Source organism: Bos mutus, chromosome 11 (genome assembly GCF_027580195.1).
Source record: "Bos mutus isolate GX-2022 chromosome 11, NWIPB_WYAK_1.1, whole genome shotgun sequence".
Taxonomy (NCBI): domain Eukaryota; kingdom Metazoa; phylum Chordata; class Mammalia; order Artiodactyla; family Bovidae; genus Bos; species Bos mutus.
This window is the reverse complement of record NC_091627.1, coordinates 81,721,342-81,748,228: the sequence shown is the minus strand read 5'-3', so window position 1 is coordinate 81,748,228 and position 26,887 is coordinate 81,721,342. Positions and strand designations below refer to the sequence as shown.

General features: G+C 43.0%; 1 long non-coding RNA gene across 1 annotated transcript; it reads right to left on the bottom strand.

Annotated features, from left to right (window-relative positions):
• Positions 1-10,689: 10,689 nt before the first annotated feature.
• On the bottom strand, positions 10,690-26,561 carry LOC138989996 (uncharacterized). The gene is made up of 5 exons (XR_011466188.1): positions 26,324-26,561; positions 21,849-22,028; positions 11,626-11,780; positions 11,379-11,530; positions 10,690-10,968 (listed from the first exon to the last, which is right to left on the bottom strand). It is a non-coding gene; the product is annotated as an uncharacterized lncRNA (long non-coding RNA).
• Positions 26,562-26,887: the final 326 nt, after the last annotated feature.

Sequence of the window (26,887 nt, the reverse complement as noted above, 5' to 3'; positions counted from 1 at the left end):
CCATTCACTGTGCAATCTATCTTTCAAAAACAATTGGCATTCAGTTTTCAGGGGATGAGCACTAAGTGCAAAATATTTAGCATCTAGAAGTTAAGCTACAGCACAAATTGCCTCTTTAGTGAGTTAGATTCAATTACCTGCCTCCTTTTCTTAGCTGTGCATTGTAATAACCAGTAATGCCCCGCTCTGCGCATATCCATGTAAGGCAATTCAAGGGAGGGGGCTAGATGGGCATTTGGTACAAAATGCCACGGGCAGAATATTACTACAAAAGAATGGTTGGCTCTTCCTCCAGATTTTCTTCCACTAAGGATTTGGCTCCCCCCACCCTCCTGGCATCTACACTCAGCACTCTGAGAGCGGCAGGAGACCACTCTGCTCTGACAACTTTCTCTGCCACTGACATTATCTCCTAATTATATTCTCAGCAGTGATGGCTGGGTACCAGTCCTCAACTTGTGCAAGATTACCCAATCTGATTGGGAGGAAAGGAAATTCTGTTGTTCTTTGAGTTTCTTGGAGTTGTTACCATTTTTCCATAGGAGCCCAAGTAATATTCACAATAATAAAGAGGAAAAAAAAACACACACACATTAACTTCAAACAACCATTACTGAAAACAACAACACATGTTTTTTTGCCAGATGAATATGTTTATATAACAGGGTGACTCTTGTCCTCAGCACAGCTTCCAAGAACCAGAGCCATTAAGTTAATGGCCTGAAACAGAGCCCAAAAGACCGTGTTTGTTCCATGACACACGCGCTGGGTGGTGGGATGCACAGCAGTTCTTCAAAAAAAGGATTTTTATTTTTTAAGAACAAATGACTTTTCCCAACAGCCTTGAACTACGCAGCTGCAGTCTGTGGTAAGCTTTGCAAGTGGAAGAGGCCAGTTTGGCCTGGAAATCAAGAGATGGTATTAAAGGCCAATTTCAAGGACTTCCCAGGCAGTCCAGTGGTTAAGACTCCGAGCTTCCAATTCAGGGAGTACGAATTTGATCTCTGGTCGGGGAACTAAGATTCCGCATGCCACATAGTGCAGCCAGGATAAAAACAAAAAAACCTCTATAAAGGTAAGCTTCAATGGGTCTGTCACTGCCATGCACCTGCCCTTAGAGAAGGAAGACTAGAAGCCATACCCACATCCCTTCCCCAGCCTCCAGCCCGTTCTCGGGTCTCTGGTCACATCTTGGTGACCCAAGACAGCTTCTGTGACCTAAGCCCATTTCTTTCCTCCAGCACAGAGCCAATTGGTCAGATAAACAGGCCTGCCACCCAAGCTTGCACTATCTCGGGGTTTCAGAAGCTGGCCAAGCTGGTGGTACAAGGGAAACCAGCAAAGGGCTAGAAATGGACTGTGCTTCCACCCCCCACCCCCTCCCGCAATGGGAGCCCCACCCAAGTGCTCGCAGGCCTGACACCTTGGGGTGAGGACCACACACAGAGTTCCCCTGCAGGTCAGTTTGCCGCCCTCCTAGACTCTTCCTCCTCAGGGACTCTCTCCGGACAGCCCTGGGGAAGTGCAAAGGCCTGAGAATTTGCTACAAGGCACAGCACAGTGTTTCTTAGTTCTCAACTACACGGACAACTCCAAGACTTCCAGACCAGAGCAGCGACGTGGGTTTGCTGTAACCGGGAGGTGGGGAGTTGCCTTTCCAGTTTTGGTTTGACTCTGAACATACAGTTGTCCAAACATCACCTAGTTCTTTGGGACTGTTTTCTTTCATTTTGCAAAAATAAAGTTATTAGAGCAACCTCCCAAGCCAGGAGCTTACTGGTCAATAAACCCTAGAATTGCTCAGGTGAAAATGACTGTCGAAATTAAAAACCAGCATTAATGATTCTATTACTGGCTTTATGAGAGGAAATGCTGGAAGTGTTTGTCACAATGCTCCAGCTTCCCTTCCTCTCTCCTGCCCACCTGCCTCCCCCCAGCTCTGCAGGGCGCCAGCCTCACCAGTTTCTGGAGTGTGGTCATTAGCAAGGCTGCTACTGCCGCTGCAGTAGGCAGGAAGCTGGGACACATGAACCATCAGCGGGGCCCATGTGTCATTTATAACTTCAGGCCTGGGCTATTTCTTGTAAGTAATTGGAGAAACAAATGCTTCTCTCATGCTAGTCTTTCCTCAATCCCTCTTCAAATCAATTCAACAAAGACTTGCTTCAGTTACTAAGCTTCAGACGCAGGAGGAGAGAAGAATGTAATCCCAGGGAAGATGTATTTATCATGACCGATGATATGCAAGATGCTGAGGCTGGCCCTGCGGATGCTAAAAGGAATGTCACGAGTGTCGCCCGCTTAAAGATGCTGATGGAAGACGTAGTCCTTACCCTCAAGGAACGAATGGCCCCAGAGACAATGGTAGGTGCCGGTCAACTGGCTGTGACGCAAGGCTGAACACCGAGGCAGCAGAGGGCGCTCTTCCCGAGGCAGGGACGGGGGAGGCTTCACGGAGGCTGAGCATCTGAGCGAGAAAGAGGAGCAGGATTTCAGCAGGGGAAAGAAGGTGACCTGGAAAAGGATGCAGCCAAGTGCAGGAGAGCTTCAAGGAAACCCAGTGGGATGTGCAGAGGAGCAGGGAGAGATGGGCTGTGTCTGTGGCTGCAGGCCATTGGGGGTGGAGGAGGGGTGGTCTTGGAGGCCACACTGGGGAGCCTGAACCTGACTCTAACAACCGGGAGCCATGGGGAGTCTCAGAGGAGAGGGCCTGCCTCTCATGTTCTTGCTTCCTCTGACTCAAGACCCCTCACTAACCCCCACCCCACATCCACCTTGCCGTTTAGGCCCTTCTGGCCTTCCAGACACAAGTGTAGAGTAGGGAGGGGCCACGCCCAAGCTTTCCCTCTCTCCTCACCCATGGGAGAGTGCAGGGAGGCAGGGACTGGGATTCAAACATCTGGGTCTGTTCCAGCTCTGATCACACTGCCCCACTGTGTGACACCAGGCCCATCCCCCTCCGGTCTGAATTTCGTCTTCTGGAGTTGAGAGTGCCCAGCAAGTTGACTCTGAGGTTTGTCCCACTCTGAGTGCTCCATCCTGATGGCCCATTGGGAGACAGGGATGGGTGTGGGCTCCAGCTTGGCCTCTCCTTGTTCCCCAGTGGGAAGGAAGGTCAAGGGGAAAAGACCAGAACGGTCCCTCCCATAACCACTCACACACCTGTGAGCCAAGAAGCATCAATTTGCATATCTATGGTCAGCTTCACCGGCTAGTAGCTGGTAGTGGTAGAGGCAGGAACCAATGAGCCCCCAACCACAAGCAACAACAACCACCATTTACTGGGCTTGTGCTGGGTGCTTCCCATACATGGTGTCTATTTAATTAGGCCTTAGGACAATTCGCATGCTGGGTATATTGCAGAGGAGAAAACCCAGCCAGGACAGGAGACGTACAGCTGCCCAGAGCCACAGACCCCAGAAGTGGTGGAGTGACTTCCCCACGCCATCCACACACCACACCTGATTCAACGTTCCTAAGCACAATATTGCTCTTGTTCCTGTCTCCTTCATGAACTTCTTTCCAGAACCCACTCACCCCCCAGAAAATAAAATCCAGATTTCTTAGCATGGCACTTCATGACCTATCATATATTTTCAGTCTTATTTCTACTCCCCAAACCATGAACTACTTGTCATTCTGAGAAGGCATACCCTGGTGTGTTCTTGGCTTTGGCTTACCTTGTCCCTCCACATAAGATAGCCCTGTGCCCATCAGCACCTGTCAGAACCCCACCACCTGTAAGTGTCCTCTCCCCAGAAGCTTTGGCCTCTCCACCTAGTCCTGTGCTTGAGGATCTTTTTCCAGATCCTCACTCAAGGCACTCTCAGCCTTTTGAGCCAGACAGTTGTTTGTTATATGGAACCCTTCTCAAGACTGCAGGACACTCAGCATCTCTGGATCTGCCCATATGATGACCTCTAGTGATTGTGATAATTAAAATAATACCCCTCACCTGAAACTATAAAACTCCAGAAGAAACACAGGCAATAACCTCCTTAACACCTGTCTTGGTAATGATTTTGGGGATTTGACAACAGAAATAAAGGCAACAAGAGCAAAAACAAATGAGACTATATCAAGCTAAAAAGCTTGTACATGGCAAAGGAAACCAGCAATAAATGAAAATGCAACCTACCTAATGGGAAAAAAATATTTGGAAATCATGTAGCTGGTAAAGGGTTAATATCCAAAAATATGCAAAGAACTCATTTAACCCAATGGCAAAACAATCCAGTTAAAACATGGGCAGAAGATCTGAACAGACATTTTTCCAAAGAAGACATGCAGATACATGAAAAGGTGCTCCACATCACTAATTATTGGGGAAATGCAAATCAAATCCACAATGAGATATCACCCCACACCTGTTAGAATGGCTATTATCAAAGAAATGGGAAACAACAAGTGTTGCCAAGGATGAGGAGAAAGGGGAACCCCCATGCACTGTTGGTGGAAACATAAATTGATGGAGTCACAATGGAACACAGTATGCAGATTCCTCAAAAAATTAAAAGCACAACTGCCATATGATCCAGCAATCCCACTTCTGGGTAATTAGCACAAGAAAATGAAAACATTAACTTGAAAAGATATGTGCACACCCATGTTCATAGTAGCATTATCTATAGTAGCCAAGATAGGGGAACAACACAGTGTCCATCAAACGGATAAACTGTTATATATACACATATACACGATGGAATCATATTCAGCCATTAAATAAGAAATCTTGCCATTGCAACAACATGGATGAATGTTGAGGGTATTATACTACATGAGTAAGTCAGAGAAAGACAAATACCGTATGACCTCACTCATATGTGGAATCTAAAAACAAACAAATGGATAGACAACAAGGTCCCACTGCATAACACAGGGAACTACATTCAATGTGCTGGGATAAACCGTAACGGGAAATAATGCAAAAAAGAATGCGTATATATGTATAACTGAGTCACTTTGCTGCATAGCAGAAACTAAAACATTATAAATCAACTATACTGCTGCTGCTAAGTCGCTTCAGTCGTGCCCGACTCTTAGCGACCCCATGGACTGCAGCCCACCAGGCTCCTCCGTCCATGGATTTTCCAGGCAAGAGTACTGGAGTCGGGTGCCATTGCCTTCTCCGATAAATCAACTATACTTCCATTTAAAATGTAAAATAGGGCTTCCCTGGTGGCTCACTGATAAACACTCCACCTACCGATGCAGGAGACACGGGTTCAAATTCTTGATCTGGGAAGATCCCACATGCTGCGGAGCAACAAAGTCCATATGTCACAACTATTGAGCCTGTGCTCTGGAGCCCAGGAGCTGCAATTACTGAAGCCCGTGAGCCCTACAGCCTGCTCTGAAAGAAGAGAAGCCACCACAATGAGAAACCCATGCACTGCAACTGGAGAGCGGTCCCCACTTGCCACAAGTAGAGAAAAATCCCAGGCAGCAATGAAGACCTAGCACAGTCAAAAATAAATAAATAAAAAAATTTTAATGTAAAATTTTTTTAATGTAAAATGAAGTAGACAATTAAACTTAAAAAATAATTAAAAATGATTCCCCCGGCATTTCCAACCACCTTCTGGGATTGAAATCATAACTGCCTTGGGTAACAGTGATGTGCGTAGGTGTCTGTCTCCCCAGTGGACGGAATGTACCTTGAGAACAGGTGGTATTTTTTTAATGCAGCTTTTTTTCCTATAAGCCTAGCACAATGCCTTGCACATTTCAAGTGCTGATATGTCTGTTGAATGCACATGTACTACAATGTTCTTTATAGTTTCCTACTTAATAAGTAAACTGATCAAGTTCTATAGTCAAAGAGAGCAATAGCAATCCCCATGCCAACATAAACTCTTCCTGCTTTTCCATTTAGTCATCAAAATTTTTACTTGACTTCTGAACATTAAGAAATCTAGCAGAGTGCCAATGTCTGCAACTGCTCTCACTCACTAATGCAAAATCTGCAAAATCCCTAAGAGGATTTAAAGATATTTATCCACGCTTCTATTTGCCAATGTAGAACAAATACATAAATAGATATCGAGCCAGATTCCAACACTAACAGATCCTGACTTTTCCTTCTCCAGCAAAGCCATTTTCAGTAGATGCCACCTTCCTTCTGGGGCCGAGGATCCAGGCTTCACTTTGCAACCAGGTGGATGCACAGGATAAATCCAGGTTGGCTGCTCGAGACACTCAGAGGCTGCACAGCCTTTGAGGTTCTGGAAAATGTACAACCCAGAAATAGCTCATGCTTGGCATGAAAGTGGTAGAATGTAACATCATTCCATTTCCAACATGAAATAATGAGGACCAGAATTTCCCTGGGGATGGGGAGGACTCTGGAGGACTGAGCTAGTTCTCTGAATCCTACTCCTGAGATGGCCCAGGACTGCTGCAAAAGGAAGAGCTAGACAGGCAGTAACTGATAGCAGAGACAGGCAATGATCTTGGAGGCAAGAGGCCCTGTCCTTGTTCCACTTCCGTTACCACTAGGCAGGTGACCTTGGGCAAGTCATGTAACCTTCCCAAACTTCACTCATGAGGAGCGATATTATATGCCTTGCTTACTGCTATGGCAGTCAACTAAGTTACTGTATGTTTTTGTTCAGTCACTAAGTCGTGTCCAACTCTTTGCAATCCCATGAACTGCAGCACGCCAGGCTTCCTGTCCTTCACTATCTCCCAGAGTTTGCTCAGATTCATGTCCACTGAGTCAGTGATGCCATCCAACCATCTCAGCCTCAGTCACTCACCCCCTTTCTCCTTCCCTCTTCTTTCCCAGCATCAGGGTATTTTCCAGTGAGTCGGCTTTTTGCATCAGGTGGCCCAAGTATTGTAGCTTCAGCTTCAGCATCAGTCCTTCCAGTGAATATTCAGGGTTGATTTCCTTTAGGATTGACTCGTTTGGTCTCCTTGCTGTCCAAGGGACTCTCAAGAGTCTTCTCCAGCACCACAATTTGAAGGCATCAGTTCTTCAGTGCTCAGCCTTCTTTACGGTCCAACTCTCACATCCGTACATGACTACTGGAAAAACCATAGCTCTGACTATATAGATCTTTGTCAGCAAAGATCTGACAAAGGTAATATGTGTTGATGTGCATTTTAAATTATAAGTCACTGTACAAGCTGAACTATAAATTATACCAGGGATGTACAAACTATGGCAGGGATGAAGGAGTCCACCCCCTTCCTGAGGACATGGAGCCTAAGGAGCCTGACACCAGTTTGACTCCATGAAGGAAATGATCTCTGGGCAACTGCTATCCCTTCAAAGACTATTCCTGAAGGAGACCCAGGAAGTAGTGTTTCTTTCTGTCAACTGTAAAGTGAAACCCTAAGCATAAAATTTTCACATTTATTGTTCTTCAAGTAATAAAGCGACTCATATTCACTACAGAGATGCAGCAGAGTAAAAACAAGAAAATTTAGAATCCCCACTGTCTCAGCTTGGGCTGCCATAACAAAGTGCCATAGACTGGGTGGCTTATATGATAGACATTTATTTTCTCATAGGTCTGGAGGGTAGAATGCTGAGGTCAGGGTGTCAGCGTGATTGGTTCTGGTGAGAGCTGTGAGCTCACATGGCCTTCCTAGATGTATGTGCATGGGAGAGAGAGATTTCTCTATTCTTCTTCTTGTAAGGCCACCAATCTGACAGAATTAGGACTCCACGCTTATGACTTCATTTAACCTTAATTAGCTCCTAAAAGCCCACACCTGAATACAGTTTAGTTAGGAATTAGAGCTTCAACATATGAATCGAGGGGGACACAGTTCAGCCAATAGCACCCACAATCTCACTCACCTAGAGAAGACCACTCTTTATACTTTGGTATAGCGTCTTCCACTCTTCAAAGCACATAGATTTTTAAAAATGAGACCATATCATGCAGAGTACTTTTTCTACTCAACCATGCATGGTGCCAGTCTTTTCATGTCATCAAATTGACTTCTCCAACATTAAGTGACTGCATAAATCCCTCAGAGTGGCTACATCATTGTTCCTATCGTCCTTAATTTTGGCCTTGGAGTTTGCAGCCAACTTTGCCAATTACAGCGAGTACTGGGCTGAACATCCTTGACTATTTCCTTAGGACAAATTTTAGGGAGTGAAACCACAGGTCAGTGGGCATGCACACTTCTAAAATCCTTTGATGAGAAGTATCACAACATTTGTACCCCTTTATACTCCCACTAGTAACAAATGAAAATCTGACGTTACCTTTTTTTTAAAGCTTTTTATTTGGGAATAAATTTATATCTACAGAAAAGGTGCAAGAATAGTCCAGAGTACAGAGAGCGGTCTATACGCTCTTTACCCAGATTCTCCTAATCTTCACGTATTACTCAATCATGGTGCATTCATCAAAACTCAGCCATTAAAAAGAATGCATTTGAATCAGTTCTAATGAGGTGGATGAAACTGGAGCCTATTATACAGAGTGAAGTAAGTCAGAAAGAAAAACACCAATACAGTATACTAATGCATATATATGGAATTTAGAAAGATGGTAACGATGACCCTATATGTGAGACAGCAAAAGAGACACAGATGTAAAGAACAGTCTTTTGGAAGCTGTGGGAGAAGGAGAGGGTGGGATGATTTCAGAGAACAGCATTGAAACATGTATATTATCATATGTGAAACAGATCGCCAGTCCAGGTCTGAGGCATGAGACAGGGTGCTCAGGGCTGGTGCACTGGGATGACCCTGAGGGATGGGATAGGGAGGGAGGTGGGAGGGGTTCAGGATGGGGGACACATGTATACCCATGGCTGATTCATGTCAATGTATGGCAAAACCACTACAATATTGTAAAGTAATTAGCCTCCAATTGAAATAAGTTAATTTTTTTAAAAAACTAAGGCATTAACTCTAGTACATTACTATTAACTGAGCAGCAGACTTTATTCACATTTTGCTAGTTTTTCAGACCAGTCCTCTTATGATTCAGGATTCAGTCCAGGCCACCACACTGTGCTTTGTGTGGTCATCACTTTTTAAATCTTACTCTTTATCATCCACAGAAAAGTCCTCTGACGTTTTGGGGACATGCCATCTCTAATGCTAACGAGTGGTTATTGTTCATTGTTTTGGGATTTGACTTCTTCCAGCCTATGTGGTTCCATCAGCCAAGTTACTACGGTACCAGGCAGTGAGATTAGCTCCCCAAACTTTCTAAAGAGCCAAAGGGAAGGCTCCTTGTGTGGGAGAGGACATGCGTGCGTTCCCAAAGGGTCTCTCATATCAGTGCTATTCAGGAAACATAAACAACAGCACCACAATTGGATTCTGCTCTATATTTGGAAAGTTTGGCCCTTCATTACAAAGCAAGCTGGTGCTCTCTTATTTAGTTCATTCTTTTGCTCATCTCCTGTAATCATTAAATTACAGAGCCATATTTCCAAAGCTCTAGGGGGAAAAAAATGGATTAGGAATAAAATCTTTTAAGCTCCTGTAGAAAATCTCTGGATTCGCTTACAAATGATGGGTGCAGAGTCTGGGAAATGATCTATTCTGAGCCGTCCTAGGTGAACGATTGGCTTCATTTTCTGTGGCTCTACAATGTTCTCTCTTTAATGCAGACCAAGGATGGTACCCTTAACATCCTGTCCTTGGATATATCCCTGATTTCTCCACAACCTTGTCTCCAGGGATAAAAGCGAATGAAGGAACAAGAAGTCATGAAACACATGAATGATCAAGAGGAAGAAAAGAAAAGCTGAGAGGAAAAGGCTGCTGGTGTTTATCAGACCCCTCTGAATATGGCCGTTTTGATCTGCAGAGCAGTTCTGTGCCTTTCTCAGAACTGTCTATTTGAGAGTCTGTTCTCTCCTTAGGAAAACCTGTTTCTCGGAGGTGACTCAAAAACCTAACAAATATTTAGTGAACTATTAGACCAATTCTCAGCCCAGCATTCACAACCTGAGTTATCATCCTCGCTCCAAATATGCCTGAAGCCATGATTGATTCACTCATATTTTCATTTTCTCTCATTTTATCTGACAGTCCAATTTGGACCCTTCAGCAAGATTCCTTGGGAACACCCATTTGTTTCTGCAGGCCAGTCAGCTCTGGATTCTGATTTCCCTCGGGTCACTGCCATCTCCCTCCCTCAGAGGGAAGTGCTGTGGGTCGAACTCGGGGATTCTCCTGGGGAATCTTCTAGAAGGACTCTTCTGGTGAGCGCTTCTGTGACTTGCTTCCTCCCAGGGCAGCTCTGTCAGGATGTGGCTCGGCAGGCCAGATTTGCTTTCCAAATGCTGGGCCCATTGGTCTCATTATAATCCATGTCTTTATTAAGAATGAGGGGGTAAGTCAGAAGACGGTGTCTAAGGTGGTATTATTGATCCTTCAGCCTCCTCATGGAGTCCCTCCAGGAACCCATCCCCCTCCACTCCCCACACTTCTGTGACCAGGAGACAAGCCCCTGAGAGCTGCCTGACAACTCAGGACAAACTGGCACCTACCTGGCTCAGCCCCCACGACTTGCAACTAATTAACATGAGCTCAAGCTCTGCCTCAAGCACCTGCTAGATTGCAGAGGTGTCCTTGAAGTTGGCCTATTTACTATCAGTTTGGACTGGAACTTATGTCCCAGGGTACTGGAAGTTTCAGAGAGAGAACTGCACAAATTTCTCACTACAGCTTCTTGAGAAGTCTGTACCTTCGGGCATCCTTATTCATCAAAGAAGTGATGTCTAGCGAATACTCGTCTCTCTTTTGAACATTTTATGTCTCTTTTATTGATTCAATCAATAAAAATGGTCGTATGGCGCCAGTGCTCTTATTTTAGTATCTTAAAATTTGGCCCCTAATTTTACTTACCAGGGTATAGCAGAATCTGTGGGGATTGTTATATTTATAACAAATAGAGCATCTGAAATTGGCTAAAGAATTATTTCATCGATTTGATTCAAATGAAGTCAAGATGTACCAAAGCCCATGCCTGGAAATCAGTCCTGAGGAAATGAAGCTAAATGTTAGAAACGCTTTACAGGTGTGAATGCAAGCATCTCTCTCTGCCACCTTCCTCTAACATATTTGGAGAAATCTGCTCTTTTTATTGGCTACATCTCAAGGCATGTGGGATCTTAGTTCCCTGACCAGGGTTGGAACCTGTACCTCCAGCAGCAGAAGCGTGGAGTCCTAACCACTGGACCAAAACTGCTCTTGGTCCACACTGCAGCCCATATCGCCCCACCCTCCCAGGTCACCCGGTTCCCTCCTGCAGTCTCTGCTTCTCCTTGGACCTTTGCTTTCACACTGCTGGTCATAAACTGAAACTATAGGATCTCTTTTCTTCACATCAATGTCAGGGGGCAAGTGACTTGGGGGGATTGGGGATGGTTGGGCCTTGTAACTCACTCACCTGGAATACTGAAAATTCACCAAGAATACATGACTGTGGTGGATGGCAGATTCTGGGCTGGTATTGCACAACTGTATTAGTGAGGATTGAGTTTGGCCACAATTATACAGTATAACAGGCTTCCCCGGTGGCACTAGTGATTAAGAACATGCCTGCAAGTACAGGAGACACAAGAGACATGGGTTCAATCCCTGGGTTGGGAAGATCCCCTGGAGAAGGAAATGGCAACCCACTCCAGTATTCTTACCTGGAGAACCCCATGGACAGAGGAGCCTGGCGTGCTACAGTCCATGGGCTCACAGAGTCGAACAACAACTGAAATGACAAGCCCAGACTGCCCAGTTACTAGTCTTCACTAGCTGTGACTTTAGGCAAGTTAATCTCTCTGTGCCTCACTGTTATCTGTAAAACAGAGATAATTATAGTACCTACCTCACAGGGTTGGCAGTATAAAGATTAGATTAGTATATAAACCAAGCATTTAGAACACTACTTGTCACATGATAAGTGATTATTATAACACTAGGGAAAAACCCCAAAGAATTGTATTTCTCTTTTACATTTAAAAAGCAAAAGTCCAGAGGTAAGCAGTGCAGAGCCGGTCTAGCAGTTTCATGGTATTGTTAGACCCAGACTCTTGTCTTCCTGTTCCCTCCTCAAATTACCCTAGAACACGAGATCACTGCTGGAGTTCCAGCCACTGCATGTACATTGCAATCTGGAAGAAAGGCTAGATGGGCAAAAAGAAATTTACCCAGCTGAATGGGCTCCCCTTTAATTATCTCTCTTGGGATTCCAACCTAGCACTTATATTTATTGGCCTGAACTTGGTCACACTTCTGATTACATCTTATTAGCTAGAACTGGGTCACATGACTGTGAGTTGCTGCAAGGGAAGCTGGGAAATGTGCTCTTTATTCCCGGTGATAACATGCTCAGCTAGAAACCATGAAAAAAATAGATTAGACTATATGTAGGGAGAGGAAATGGTCTCTGTCACATCACAGCCCAGCAGACAACCTGAAATTGGATATCAGGTCTGCCTTCCAAGGCTCCCCAGTAAGCCCCTCCCACAGGGAAATTTTCATCCGTTATCTCTCTCTCTTCACGCGCTAACTTACCTGTATCGTTTTAGCTCTTATCTCTCTCCCTTGACCTGTCTCAAACCTGTACCCTTCTCACACCTTTCACTTTCCCACTTCTCTCCAGAAATTCAAAATTTTCCTCAGTGTAACCCTGGGCAATTTGGCTTTCCTCTGACACTGTTCTCAACTGTATCTGAATGTCTAGGGGCCCTGCTATGGCCAGACACAGGTCTTTCTCAACCAACATGTTCATCAAACCAATCGAAGCATTTTTCTAAATGAAAGAAGGGATAAAGCTGGTGGGTACATACATGTATTATTACTCCTGCTCCCTCCTCACACTCCTCTAAAGCATCAGTCTTTGAGCTTGTAAAGGATACAAACCCATAAGGACAGAGAGAAAAGGAGAGGAGACAATAGCAAAAATATTCTGGAAACCAGAAAGCAGATGGAAAAATGGTAAATGATTTGAGCAATTCAAAGAAAACGAAATTATAAGCCAGTAGGCAGGAAAAAACAAAAACACAATTCCTTTTCCGGTGCACCCCTAAGGCTAAGCGGTTGCCAGCAGCAGCAGGTACTATGGGCAGCAAGGGGGAAGGTGGAAACAAAAGCAGAAAGACTGATGGAAAGGTTGTGTAAGAAGCAGTTAGACTCCCAGGTCCGCTCTTCCAGGTGGCAATCTCGCCTTTGCCCAGCAGAAAACTGGAGGTTTATCCTCAGAAGAGAATAGAGGAGCTCTGTCTGAGAAATGCCCAGTGTCATGTTTTCAGTCTGAACACAGGGGGATTGAAGGATATCTGTGTGACCAGTGTTGAAAGCCCCCAAACTCTTTCCCCTACTGGCTTCCAGGTGTACCCCCTCCAGGCAGGAAATTAGACACCTCTTCTTGCGGAATGAGACTTTCTGACCATCAGAGGTTGTCTAAGGATAGGACGGCAATAAGGACGGCACCCATAGTAAGTAAACAATCAACCATTTGAAGGGATTCCAGTTGGAATCATTAGAGGAAAACTTCTCATGGGAAAGAGAACAAAACAAACTAGCAGAGACCTTGCTGGATGAACAAAAGTTAAAAAAAAAAAAAAAAGAAAAAAGGAAAGAAATAAAGGGAATACCGGGGAAAAGGTCAATGACAGCACAAGCAAACCATCAGACAAATCCAGGCTGTGAGGCACATCACAAGATAACTGATCAGCTCTCTTCACCAAGTCAATCTGATGAAAAATAAAAAGGCATGAAGGAGACCTGCTCTAAATAAAAAAGAGATATAAAGCAACCAAATGCAATCTATGGTACTTGTTTGACTCTTGGTTTAAAAAATAAGTTATAGAAGATAATTTTTAGAACAACCAGAGAAAGCTGAATATGGACTAAATATTACAAACTAGGGAATTAGTTTACTTTTTAAAATTACTTATTATTGGTAGGTGTGATAAGGGTGTTATTGTAGAGAATGTCTTTATTTCTTGGATTGTAGGCCGGTAAGTATTTAGATATGGAGCATCACCATGATGTCTATTATTGTCTTTAAAATAGTTCAGGAAAATACATACAGATGAGTCAAATATGGCAAAACATTAACAATTGCTTAATGTAAGTAATGGAAAGTATTGGATTTTCATTGTTTTATTCCTTCTCCTTTCTTGAGTTTGAAATTTTCGTAATAAAAGTAAAACCATCCAAGCAAAAAAAACAATCAGGGAATGACAAAACAAACAGTGGTATAACCTCTTCAAACACCTCTGGAAGGAAGCAAGGCTGAGGTGAGCAGGTAGATGGTTCCTCAGGCATTTCACAGTATCTGGGTCCAGGGAGGGCAGTGACAGCTAGGGAGAACCAACCTGAGACCAGGGGGAATGTGAAGACGCTAACCTTGGAGAGCCCGTGCCCAATACTCAAGCTCAGAGCAGGGGAGATTGAGGCTGGGATCGAGGAGGTTTGATTTCCAAGGTGGCAGAGAGAATTCAGAGCAGCAGGAGAGAGGATGGGGTTTCAACTGTTTTGACAGCTGATGGACAGGTGAGGTTAGGCACATTCTATAACCAAAATTATATTCACATAGGTCATTCATTGGGGCGTTATTTGTAATAGCACAAAACAAAAGAATCTAAGTGTCTGCTGTTTAAAGAACAGATTGAATGAACTAAAATACAGCCACTCAATGGAGTTCGGAGCAGCCATTAAAAGCAATGAGGAAAAACTCTGATTACTGATGTTAGATGATCTCCAGGATTCACTGTTCAATGAAAAAAGCAAAGGCGCAGGATAAATACTATGTTGTTTTTCATCTGGGAAGAAGGGAAAATACAATCATATATAAATCATGAAAAGACAAATCATACACAAATTAAAAAGTGGTTATCTATAGGGAGAAGGAGAGAATGGAGTCAGAGGATAAAAAGGATGGACGCTTTCATATAAAACATCTATAGTTTCAACTTTGGAGTTATGGTTTACATAATTAAAAAATTCAAAAGAAAAATATAGGTCTACAAAGACTGAAATGTTCTGAGAAAGTCTTGTGATGTTAGATATAAAGGGGACAACACAGCCGCTTTACAACAGTATGAAAAAAGAAGCCCAAAGCCTTTGAGAGAATAATGACCGAAGGTCAGACATTGGTGTTATGCGGTTGTTATGAATAGTGGGACTTTGTACTTGCTTGTATTTTCAAAACTCTTTTATGAATCTGAATTCATTTGATAATGGAAAAAGAGAATATCTGTTTTTAAGATGTGGCCCACTGTGCTATATATTAGAAAACCTTGCATATCTATGGCCCTTTCAGAGTCTACATTCACTCTCATGCATATCCTGTCCTTTAATTCCCACAGCTCTAACAGGCAGACGCTGTCTTTAAAGTCAAGGCGAGATAAGAACACGTCGGAGCTGGACCCTGAGATCAGTGCTCTTTGCCACGCTGCTTCCATTATGCAGGTGACCTTTGTTTTGCTTAGCCTGATCTTCTGAGCATCCGTCTCCTCCTCTGGCCAGAGGTGAGAGGCTAGCCGCCCCCCCAGGAAATGCTCTGGGATTAGGGATTTGGCTCTACCACCTGTGACGAATCTAAGTTCAAGGATGAGTTTTTCAGACACATATTATGGAAGACTCAGAATGACTTTTGTAATTGTCATAACCTTCCAAATTCAATAAACAATCTTCCAACAGAAGCCAATCCTTTGGAGACCAAGAACACAGAAAAACAATCTGAGAAATATAACAGCTGCTTCCAAAGGAAAGCCCATTACAATTTAAAGCAGTGGGTATTTTTGACACATGTAAGCTGGTTATTATTCTGAAATGGCCTTGAAACAATACAATTGGCAACAGTAGGTATCCCCTCTGCTGTGTAAGTGAGGGGAATCATAAGATGACAAGAAATTGTGACTTTCGTACAAAGATGGGAGGTGGAGAGAGAAAGGTTTCCATGTGCCCTGGGGACAGGAGAGGGAACTTGTTCTAAAGACCCAGGACCAACAACAGACCCTGTGGAGTCCTGCTTACACTAGCCTGCTTCCACTGGGACGTGCACTAGATCCAGGGCTCCAAAGATGTACAAATAATGTACAGATTTTACATTTTGATGTTAAATTTACTTTTTCCTTTTGTGTTTTTTAAAGAAATACTGACTTTCTAATAGCTTGAAAGTTTTGTTTACAGTACTCAGAGCTTTAAATCAGCCCTGTCCTGAAGATTAAAGGAGATTCATGAATGGAGCTCTCAGCCCAGGGCCCACTGCACACAGTAGGTTGTCAATAAATGATGGGGTTGGATGGCGGGGTGGGAAGGAGCCTCAAGAGGGAGGGGATATATGCATACTTACAGTTGATTCACGTTGATGTATGGTTTGGGATAGGGATTTGTTCATATCTTTAAAATTTTTTCTTTACCTTCTGCCATTTATCAAACATCCACCCTTCTCCACTGATTAGTCAGACCACACCTACAATATACCAAAGACCTCCCAGCGCTTGTACTCTCTGTGTATAGGCTTTCTGTTCTGTTCCACTGATCTGTCTATTCTTGCACTGATATCCAGCATGGTAATTATGTTAGACATAAACTGCTTTGACTTCTGGTGCTTATTTTTTCTTTTTCAGAGTTGGATTTGGATTGTCATTGCTATTCATCTTTTATATGAATTTAAGAAATGTTTGTCAAAGGGCCATTAAAAAAATCTATTAGGAATTTTTGTTATCATCTCATTGAATTTATAGATCAACTTGGTCAGAAATGCCATTTTGAGATTACTGTCTTCTCTTCCATAAACATAATTTATTCAGTTCTTATGTGTCCTTGAAATATATTTACATAGTTTCTTAATAGGAATTTGCAACTCATGTTTAAGTATCTTATTTATCTTGCGAATATGTCTTTCTCCCTCTCTCTTATTTTTTTTTACATGTTTTAATTGGTTATTTTTCATGCAAAGAAATGTTACTGCTTTATGTTGATCTTGAATTCAGTCACCTCGAAAACACCCTTATTAGTTCTGCTACGTTCCTGGTTTCTCAGTTCTCTGTCATATTGTGTGACTGGGACCCCTAGCACAGTGCTGGGTACTAGTAATGAGCACAGGCGTCCTTGTCATGTTTCTGACTTCAGTGGAATTGCTTCTAAAGTTTAACCACTGAGAATGACATTTGCTGTGGGCTTTTGGTTTATCAAGCTAAGAAGGCCCCTGTGATGCCTAGTTTGCCAAGAAATGTAGTGAATGGGTGTTGAATCTTGCAAATGCCTTTTCTGAATCTACTTAAATCATATGGTGTTTCTCCATAAGGAAGACAATGAGCATATGGTCCAGGAAGCTGGAAAGTACAAAGCTAAAGATAAGCAACGGGACAAGGTGTCTTCCAAGAATTTGCTTGAGTCCTGTGCATTCAACATGAAAGCAACTGTTGAAGACGAAAAACTTCAAGGCAAGATCAATGATGAGGACAAACAGGAGACTCTTGACAAGTGTAATGAAATCACCAACCGGCTTGCTAAGAACCAGACTGCGGAGAAGGAAGAATGTGAACATTGGCAGAAGGAGCTGGAGAAAGTCTGCAACCCCCTTTACTATGAAGCTGTATGGAGCACAGGAGGCTATGCCAGGAGGAACGGCTGGGGGCTTCCCTGGTGGTGGAGCTGTGCCACCGGGTGCTGCCTTCCCTGGGTCCATCATAAACAAGGTTGATTAAGGAAATCTGGGCGTGGATTGAGCACTGTTGCACACAAAACATCAAGGGACCCAAACTGTAGCCAATTCTATGATACCTTTAAAGTTGAACTGCTATAGCAAATAACTGGGCATTCTTCATTTGCAACAGTACGGATGGACCCTGAGGGTATTATATCAGTACTAAGTAAAATACGTCAGACAAAGACAAGTACTGAATGATTCCACTTATGTGTGGAAAGGGAAACTCACTCAGTTGTGTCCAACTCTTTGTGACTCCACGGTCTGTAGCCACTAGGTTCCTCTGTCCATGGGATTCTCCAGGCAAGAATATTGGAGTGGGTTGCCATTTCCTTCTCCAGGGGATCTCCCTGACCCAGGGACTGAACCCAGATCTCCCGCATTGCAGGCAGACTCATATATGTGGGATCTATTTTTTAAAATCATAGAAAAAGAGACCAGATTTGTGGTTATCAGACCAGATGCAAAGGATGGGGAAGGAGGCACTGGAGGAAAGTAGTCAAAAGGAACTGTGTGTGCGTGTCAGTCACTCATTTGTGTCCGACTCTTTGCGACCCCATGGACCGTAGCCCACCAGGCGCCTCTTGTCTGGGGATTTCCCCGGCAAGAACACTGGAGTGGGTTCCTATTTCCTCCTCCAGGGGATCTTCCCAACCCAGGTATCGAACCCGAGTCTCCTACATTGGCAGGCAGGTTCTTTACCACTAAGCTACCTGGGAAGCCCCTCAAAAGGCACAAGCTTCGAATTATAAGTATGTACTAGGGGTGTAATGTGCAGCATGATAATAAAGGTTTCCACTGCCATAAGCTTCCCTACACAGAAAAGCTATTAGGAGAGTAAAATCCCAACTACCATCATTACAAGTCACTTTTTTTTCCTTTTCTTTTCATTGTATTTATGAGATGGGTGTTAACTAAATTTATTGTAGTACTCACTACACAATATATGTAAATCAAACCTTAATACTGTACACTTGAAACTCATATAGTGATGTATGTCAATTATATCTCAGTAGATCTGGAAAAAAATAATAGGACATTCTTGATACTTGAATATGGATTACATTCATAGGGAAAGGAAGTATTGGGTTGGCCAGAAAGTTATGCTATGGAAAAGCTCAAACTAAATTTTTGGCCAACCCAACAGCATTGCAAATCCTGAGCACTGTACTGTAAGTGGAAAATGCAACATCTTAAATACAACTGTATTTAAAATTGGCACCAAGAAGAAGACCTGTTAATGTAATATAGTGAATTAATTTATTTTCTAATAACCTGAAATAAACCCTGCATGATCATAATGATTTTTTTAAATATAATACTGGATTTAATGTGCTAATTTAATTAGAATTTTTGCATTTATGTTCTTGAGATTGGACTTTAATTTTCTTTTCTTGTCCTCTCCTTATCCAGTCTTGGTACCAAGGTTATATACAATATTCACAAAGTGAGTTGAGTAACTCCCTATTTTTCCTCTTTCCAGAACAATCTACATGATATATAAGGGTTATCTTTAGTTGGAAAACTGGCCCATAAAACTGTTGAGGCCTAGTAGCTTTGTATGAGGTGGGAGAGGAACTGGCAGTTTTGATTATCTTTTCAGTTTTATTATTATCGTCTATTCAGGTTTTCATTTTCGTGGGTTCATTTCAGTAATTTATATTTTCTGGGAAGTTATCCATTCACTTAAGTTTTCAAATTTCTTGGCACAGAATTGTTGATAGTATGCTGTTCATCCATTGTATCTGTGCAAGGAACAGGAAGCACTGATTTAATACAACGAACCAGGTGCTTACAAAATTGTTGAAACAGGGCTGGAGGAGTGAGCTCTGGGTGGGCCCCCCAGAAATGACTCCCCAGAACAGTCTAGAACTGACCCTCCAGAGAAACTGCCAGCTCTGCCACCATCAGGAAGATGGGGAGCCAGAGGCTGCATAAGGACAGGTGAATTCAGGAACACACAGCAATGGCTGCAACCCAGAATTGGGAAGCCATGCTGACTCCATGTTCTGCAAGGGCAGCTACACCTACCAACATCTTCAAAGCTGAATCCTGCACTCCCCAGATTTGTCTGGCAGCCAAAGAAGGCAGTCAAAAGGATCATGACTACAGCTTCTCTTCTGCCAACCAAATCTTACACAAGAGCAGCTACTGGCAAAATCTAACTTTCATCTAGAAAGCTCCTTGAAATGCTGTTTTCGTCTTTCCGGCCTCTGTAGTCAGGAACACACACTCGAAGGAGGTGGAAATAACTGCCAACTGCCAATCAACTATATCTAATCCATCTTCTTGTGATTTAAAAAAATCTCTACTGTATGTGTAGTTATGTGCACTCTATTAACCTAAGATTGTTTATCCCTGCCTCCTTTCTCTCTTTTCTCAACTGGTTTGCTAGATAGCTGCCTATTTAAAAAACAAACTCCTGCTTTGGGTTTTATGGATCTCTTGTTTATTTAATTGGAGAAGGAAATGGCAACCCACTCCAGTACTCTTGCCTGGAGAATCCCATGGAGGGAGGAGCCTGGTAGGCTACAGTCCATGGGGTCGCAAAGAGTCGGACACGACTGAGCGAGTTCACTTATTTAATCAATCCATGCTTTTACCTTTATTCTTCCGTCTTTTCTGTATTTGTTGGGTTCAGTGTCTAGTCTTTTTGTTCTCTAGCCTTAAGCTGAACCCTAAACAATGTTTTCAATCTTCCTCCTAAATACACTGCTTTATCTGCATCCTTCAGTGTTTGGTATTTTGTGTATTTCATAGGGTTTTGTTGTCATTGTTTTCATTTCTCATTTGTCTTTTGACTTTGATTTGCTTACTATGGTGGCTTCTTCCTTTTCTTCCCCCATTCCCTTTTTTCCCCCCCCCCATGTAGAACTTTATGGTCAAAGCCAGACTTTCTTCATTTCAGTTATGAAGGAAATCTCTTATGTTTCCTTCTACTTTTATGGTTTTGTGTTGTACATTTCTCTTTAATCATTATCTATTTGGAGCTTTTCTGGTGCATGCTTTGTGGTAGGGATTCAACTTTTTTTTTCCATATGGTAATTTTTTTCCCATTGATTTGGGATAGTCCTTTTAACAAACATATTCTTATGTACTGTAATCCTTTAAAAAATTTTATTCAGTTTCATTGCTTTGTCTTCATCAATGCACTTCGTTTTTGAGAGTTTGTGTGCTTTAAGATCTGGAAGGGCTATTTCCCATTCACTAATCGACTTTCAGTTTTCCACACTGTTCCTATTTCATATGAATCATAGCATCAGCATTTCCACTTTTAAAGAAGAGTTAGCATTTTTTATTGCTCCTGCATCACTTTTATAATTAAGTGCGATATTATGCCTTCTGATCCAAGAACATGGAATGTTTTTCATTCATTCAGGTCTCCCACAGTCTCCTTCAGCAATAGTTTAAACTTTTCTTCAGAAAGATCTTACACATTTATTAGGTGGATTCTTAGGTAATTGTCGAAGAAGGCAATGGCAACCCACTCCAGTACTCTTGCCTAGAAAATGGACGGAGGAAATGAAAATGCTCCTCCTGCCATGGACGGAGGAGCCTGGTAGGCTGCAGTCCATGGGGGTCGCTAAGAGTCAAACACGACTGAGCGACTTCACTTTCACTTTTCACTTTCATGCATTGGAGGAGGAAATGGCAACCCACTCCAGTGTTCTTGCCTGGAGAATCCCAGGGACGGCGGGGCCTGGTAGGCTGCCGTCTATGGGGTCGCACAGAGTTGGACACGACTGCAGCGACTTAGCAGCAGCAGTAGGTAATTGTGCTTGATATAGTCAATTGTCACTTGACATTCATTCCCACCTAATTCTCTGTTCCCCTCTCAATTACTGGGACTGAAAGGCAAAATCAATCAATCAGTCACCTTTCCCAGACTGTGACAGCTGGAGTTCTGGATATAGCTTAGCTTTGCCCAATCACATGTGTACATACAAGAGCAGAACAGCGGAGATCTGTGGGCTGGATGTGGGGTTAGACCTCACACTGAGGCTCAGGGCTCTTGTCCCGTTTAGACAGTGTGATTCCAGACCCTTCACCACTTCAGTGAGGTCTCTTATGTATAGATGCCTTCCCTTCCTCCCATGACCACAGACAAACATCATATTTCTGGTTACAACCCTAAGGTAATTGTATTGCTGCTCCCAATTACTCACTGCCCCTCACTGTAGGAGGATTATATTTTCTTACCCCAAGAATGTCAGGCTGGGTCATGTGACCAGCTTTGTCAATAAAAAATGTGGATTAAGATGAAGTGTGACACTTCTGAGCAGACACTCCAAGAGTCTGAGTGCTTCCAGCGTCTTCTCTTTGTCCTCCGACACAAGAACAGCAACAACCCAGGCAGAGACCACGCCTTCATCCTGGATGCTGAAATGAAGAGGATATGGCACAGAATCATGGTCAATCTGCACAAGACATGTAATGTGAACAAAAAACAAGCCTTTGCAACTGTAAGAAATGAAAATTTGGGGGTTGTTGGTTATCACTGCATAACTTAGTCCAAGGTGTCTGATACAAACTTCAAGCTGTCAAGTACAACTGCATTTTTTAAATATTTTGTATATTTTATAAAACTTCCAAGTGTTTAGAGTAGATCCAAACCCTACACAGTCATTGTGCTTTTCTTTTTATCATAGTAAAATATACGTAAAATTGACCATTTTAACCATTTTAAAGTGTACAATTCAATGGCATTAAGTATCTTCAGAATACCATGCAGTCATCACCACTATTCATTTTCAGAACATTTTCATTATTCCAAATAGAAACTCTACACCCATTAAACAATAATTTCCCATTCTTTCACCCCCAGCTTCTGGTAACCTTGATTCTATTTTCTGTCTCTAAGAACTGGTGTGCTCCAGGTACCTCACATAAGTGAAACCACACAATATATGTTTCCTTTGGCAGCAGGCTTACCTCTCTTAGTATATTTTCAATGCTTATCCATTTTGTAGCATATATCAGAATTTTGTTCCCTTTTCTTTTTTTAGATTTTTTTGTTTTTTGGATGTGGATGGTTTTTAATGTCTTTATTGAACTTGTTAAAATGTTGCCTCTGTTTTATGTTCTGTTATATTTGGCCACAAGGCATGTGGGATCTTAGTTACTCCAGCAGGGATCAAACCTGCATTTCCTGCATTGGAAGGTGAAGTCTTAACACTGGACTGCTAGAGAAGTCCCAGAATTTCATTCCTTTTTAAGGCTCAGTAAAGGCAGTGGCACCCCACTCCAGTACTCTTGCCTGGAAAATCCCATGGACGGAGGAGCCTGGTGGGCTGAAGTCCATGGGGTCACTAAGAGTCAGACACGACTGAGCGACTTCACTTTCACTTTTCACTTTCATGCATTGGAGAAGGAAATGGCAACCCACTCCAGTGTTCTTGCCTGGAGAATCCCAGGGACGGCGGAGCCTGGTGAGCTGCCGTCTATGGGGTCGCACAGAGTCGGACACGCCTGAAGCGACTTAGCAGCAGCAGCAGCAGTATTCCTTTTGTGTGTGTCTGTGTGTATACCCCATATTTTGTTTATCCATTTATCTGTTGATGGACATTTGAACTGTGTCTCATCTTTATGGCTATTGTCACTGTGCTTTTTTGATCCAGTAGTAGCCAAAAACATACTAGAATAGAAAAAGACCTGAAATATTGCACAAAAACCCATCAGTTGGTGAGTGCTGGGTTCAATATGGAAAGAGGAAACTTTTACTCTATTTCTTATATTCCAAAATTATTTATATTACAAATTTTTTACATTCCAAAATTAGCTACAATAATTTTTATGCAATTTTAAAAACCAGTACGAGTTTTAAAAATAGTTCCTTTTGATCAGAAGGGGGAAAGAACAAGAGACATAACAAATCACTGCAAATGTGTTTTTAAAAATTATCAGTAAAAGCTCAGGGTGGTTCCACTAGTCGGTCGGCCACAGAACCTCCATAAATGAAAAAGAGCATTCATTAGATATTAAAATCACACTGCGGGAAACTGTATATCACTAGATGAGACTTGCACGTAACACTATCACTTTTTTCCTTTTATTCTTCTGGATCAGATTTTATGGCTCATCATCATTAAAGATTATTAGTAATTTTTAATCCCTTTTGAACAAAGCTGAAGCTTATTACAGTACCACACTCCCTGAGTCTAAGTGTGATTAAGAACATACTCAGTTTCAGCTACATCATTTGTGGTAAAATACCCTTGTGGAACTGCCCTTAGGTTTTAACTGAAAATGCTACTGTGGCTTCCACTGTTCAAACTGTGTTAACACTGCTCCTGACAGCTCTCAAGTGCTTGATTTCCCAGATGATTAGAATAAAGTTCAAATGGTGCTTCCTAATATCTTGGAAAAGGTTAGACTCAGGGAAATGGAAACTTTGATCAAAGGTTTGCTTAGCCAGAGTTGGAAAGCCTGGCTTCAGTGTCCAGCTATTTGCATCTTCTCAATCCAACTTGAACTTTCAGCCCTTTGACTAGAAGGAAGATTTCCCATTGAGTTCACATACTGGGTTTGTCGGACACAGCAGCAGTAGCATAAACAACTAATCACAATTAACCAGCGACAGCACTAAGAAGACCAGACAGCAATCATGTGCTTCAGGGCTAAATTCCAGAAGTGATTTCAAAGCCAGCTCAGCTCCTAAGAGCCCAGGTTGCTGGTCCGTGGTAACCAGAGATCCCCTCACGACCATGGGGCAATCTATATATAAAGTGAGGATTTGATGTGAGAAGACCTAGTGTTAAACTTCAGCTGAGCCACCTGGAGCTCCAAGTTGCTGAATCCAACGACTGCTTTTCCATTTTCTGCTCACCTGACTGTTGGGAGTCGTTTAACAGCCCCATCTCCCTGCTGGGCTGCTCAACGTCCTTCCCTCCTCTTGCCACGTTGGGCAGTCTCCCGGAGTCGAATCCAGGTTACTTCCAGTATTCCCAGCGAGAGCCACTCATTATTTCTCTGCGTCTTTCAACTTTGCTGCTGGGTCCTCTCTCATCACTCCCTCCTGCCTGGAGGATGAACACAGCAGTTTTCTAACTGGCCCTACTGTCCCCAGTCTCTCTCCACCACTAACTTACTGGACAGAGCGATCCTCATCAAGGACGATCCTTGCCGTGTCACTCCCCTGACTTATGTCCTCCAGTGGATCTGTGACTGTAGGGTAAAGCTCACCTCCTTGGCTAAAACATAAGGCCTTTCCTAATCTGGCATCTGCCCACCCAACTACACTCCTCACACACTCCTCTGTGCAATGGCTGACTGAGTGAAATGGCTGGAACAATTTTTTGCTTTGGTGCATTCTAAACCCCCAAATCAGCGGTCCCCAACCTTTCTGGCACCAGGGACTGGAAGACAATTTTTCCATGGACCAGGGGTTGCGGGGAGGGGGATGGTTTCAGGATATTTCAAGTGCACTTATTGTGCACTTTATTTCTATCATTATTATATCAGCTTCACCACCAGGCATTAGATCCTGGAAGCTGGGGACCCCTGCTCTAAGGGCTGCAAATCCTTAAGGACCTGTCTCCCCAAACTGAATTTAAGTATCATTCCTCCAGGAAGCCTTTCTAGACTCCTGAGGTGAACATCCTGCAGGATCCACAGCAGCCGTTTCATACCCTTTACCCCTAGACCTCTTTAATGTTTTATTACTGGTCACTTTCCCCACTGGGAGCTCCTCAAGGATGGGGCACATCTTCCACATGTATGTGTAGAGCAGAGCAGAAAGAAATGAGGCAAAAAGAAGAAAATAAAGCCAAGAAATGACAGTAACTTGTTATATGGACGGGGAGTCATGTGCTTATTTCTTCTCTTCCTGTTTTCCATATTTTCTAGCATGTGGATTATTTTTAAACTTTTTTTTAACAAATCAGTTCATTCTTGAGATGTGTCCAATCGCTCCTACCATAAAAGTTTCAATAAAAGAACTTGCTGCTTAAGTTCCTCTCTTCTCAGACTGCTCTGGCTCAAGACCTCAAGCTCCACAAATTCTTCAAACTGAGCAAAACAGAAACACTTCAACATTTTCAGCAGACAGAAGGACCACCCACATACACATAAATTCCTTGGCCTTGAAAAGGTTACACTGCTCTAGCAGTCGAGTGCCAAAACCCATTTTTGGCCAAAAATTCATCAGACCCTCACTGTATTCGAAGTGTAACACAAATGAAGAGGTAACATTCACAGATCCTAAGATGTAAAGAGGATAAAAATGATGGAACTTCTGAGTGCTAAATCCATTACCTTGTCAAATTGAGACATCAGTGAAAGATAGGGAAGAAAAAAAAACTCTGAAAATTCTTCTGAAACATTATCTTCTCAGATATCAAAACTTTCAACCACATACACTGGCTTGTAACTTTTTAAATTTGTGAGAAATAAGTCAACCATTCAATGTTCAGTCTGACATTTGCTATTGTTTTCCCTCAAGAGAAAACAAAACCTGATTAATTCCAAAAATAAAACATAAAAACTCAGTTGAGAAGCGAACCCTGTGGCTTAGAAGTCATCACTCTGATTAACAACACATAAGTGTTACCTGACAAATGGATTCCTATCTCAAATGCAATTATCGACAAATTTCTCATGATCCCCACTGTTTTAATAGTTGATGCCCAGTTCTTGAAGCAATAACTTTAACAGCAATGAAACAAAGGAAACCTCACCTCAGCACTCGGGCTGACTAGACTGTTTTCCATGCTCGGTCAGCAGAGACGCTGGAATGAAGTGTTTGAACCAGGCTCAACAGCTGTTCAGGAAGGTACCTACTTCTGTGCCCTTGCAAGTCCTGGAGCGGTGATCTTCACAATTAAGCCTGTTGCTAGAACCTGCTGAGACAGTCGGACAAGCAGGACTCTGCCCTCAGGAAATCCTGGCCTGAGGCACCACTGGCATCCATCCTGGGATGACTCCGCCAGGCCGTTGGGGCGGTACCAGAGCAACGGTCTTCTATCAGTGGGGCTAGAGCAGCACCCAAATCAGAGGAGCCACTGGAGTACAAGAATGTCAAGAATGGGAGTGTGGGGTGTGAGCAGGGATCACACAGAGAGACGTGGGGTGGGAAGGGGAGGTGGGGAGGGTCACACAGCCTTTCATTAGGAAAACTGAAAGGATCTGGCAGCAATCTGGACCCCTGAGAACACACTCTAAACAAGTACCGCATTTAGAAGGTATAGCCTCCAAGGCTTTTTATTCAACTCAACACATATTAGGTGCCTATAGGTACCCAT